Raw genomic sequence first — 1,829 nt, 5'->3', positions numbered from 1 at the left:
ATGCTTTTCATTTTATTTTACAAAGAAATTCAGCTTTATTTTTTCTTTATTTTTGTTCAAATCTTGGATCCTCTCCTGCGCGATAAGATTATCCGACCTGGGGGTTAATATTTGAATATTCTGCTTTATTTTCTTGGTGTTTTGTACAAGCCTTGGATCGCCTCCGCATATACTATAAGCACAAATCTGTGAAAGTCATGTATCGAACTGGGGATTAGGCCTGTACAACTTCAACTTATTTTATCTTTTTATTTTTGTTAAAATGGAACCTTTTTTGCGTGTAGTAATACCGACCTTAAGGGAAAATTTTAACGTTCTGAGTTGTTTTGCTTTATTGTTTTGCATGAGTCACAGCTAATCAAGTTTTAAAGATAAAAAACAAAAGGTATATTTGTGAATATTCGTAGTGTCAAGATATACATATTAGGACTAATGGGTGGGATCCACATAAGGTTCGTGCTCAATTGAACCAATTAATCATATCACAGAAATTTCTGAACAATTTGTTGGAAGGTTTAGGTGGACAACAATACCAATGGCTGACTTAACACCAGTCTGATAAAAAGCTAAAAATAAAGCTGTGATGGAAGGGCAATTTAGTCAATAAGATTCCCTGCTCAAACACACAAAAATATGTGATTATTTGTTTGTTTGTTTGATTTACTTTCTATTGTTTTCATTTTAAAAGCCAAAAAGATTTTTCCTTCTAATTTAGTTTTAGACTCTCGATGTCCGGGTGAACTATCTCTGGGGCTTTAATGATTTTCGAGAACAATGAATCGAGCTGTGTTTCTTAAAAGAATTCTAAACGTTTATTTGTAATATTCAAGGTCATTGATTTGGACTTGGTATACAGTATATTTTCAAATTGAGCTTATTTAAGTTATTCTTTTGATGTGCAAGGATATTAATTTGTACTTGCAATATCACATGGGTGTGAATTATAAAATCAGTTCAAATTAAGGTGTACATACTTATGCAGCGTATAAGTTAACAAACTTGTTTGGCGCATAAGTTATGCGCCGCATAAGTTTGTTTACTTATGCGCCGCATATGTTTTGAATATAAATAGCATACTTATACAGCGCATAAGTATTATACTTATGCGCCTGGACTCAATTCTCTTTGAATTGATTTCACTTTTGGATCATACATAGCCGTTACTCTGCCCATTTTTCTTTGTTTTGGTGATTTGCACACCAACTCAGAGTGAAAAGGTGAGGATTATGAGTTTTTGATTTAGATCTGGGAATGAACAGTACCTAATGGGAACGTATATGTTGATTTTTAACATAAATCATAGGAAGTTTGATAATTGATCAAAGATTTGAACGTGTATATGATAAACAATCAATAACCACTCTATTAATTAAGTTTTAAATGATGTTAAATTGATTGATCTAAGATGGATACATATCTAGAGTTACAAACTCAAAATTGATCACCTAAACATGTAAATATGTCAAAATTGAAGCTAGATTGGTGTTGATCGGCATTTAAAGGTTTAATATTTGTGATTGAATTGGTCATTGATTGATTGTTTGGACTTAACAGATTTTGGTCATAAAGTCACATATCCGGCGCATATGTTTGACATATGCGGCGCATATGTCAAAAACATATGCGGCGGATATACCATAAAACTTATACGCTGGTCAACTAAGTCAAACATAACATATACGTTAGTCTACATATTCGTGGTCAACATTAGTTAACTTGACATATTCGTTAGAGACATATCCGTGAAGGTTAAAAGCATTTACAAACATAAATAGTTTAATTGAAAACTGATTCTAACATGTTTTAAATCTCTTGATTTTCATATGGTT

Source organism: Bidens hawaiensis, unplaced genomic scaffold (genome assembly GCF_021521415.1).
Source record: "Bidens hawaiensis isolate Kalapana, Puna unplaced genomic scaffold, B.hawaiensis_p1.1 tig00012468_1, whole genome shotgun sequence".
NCBI lineage: Eukaryota > Viridiplantae > Streptophyta > Magnoliopsida > Asterales > Asteraceae > Bidens > Bidens hawaiensis.
The sequence above is the reverse complement of the archived record's forward strand: the minus strand, read 5'-3'. Positions refer to the sequence as shown.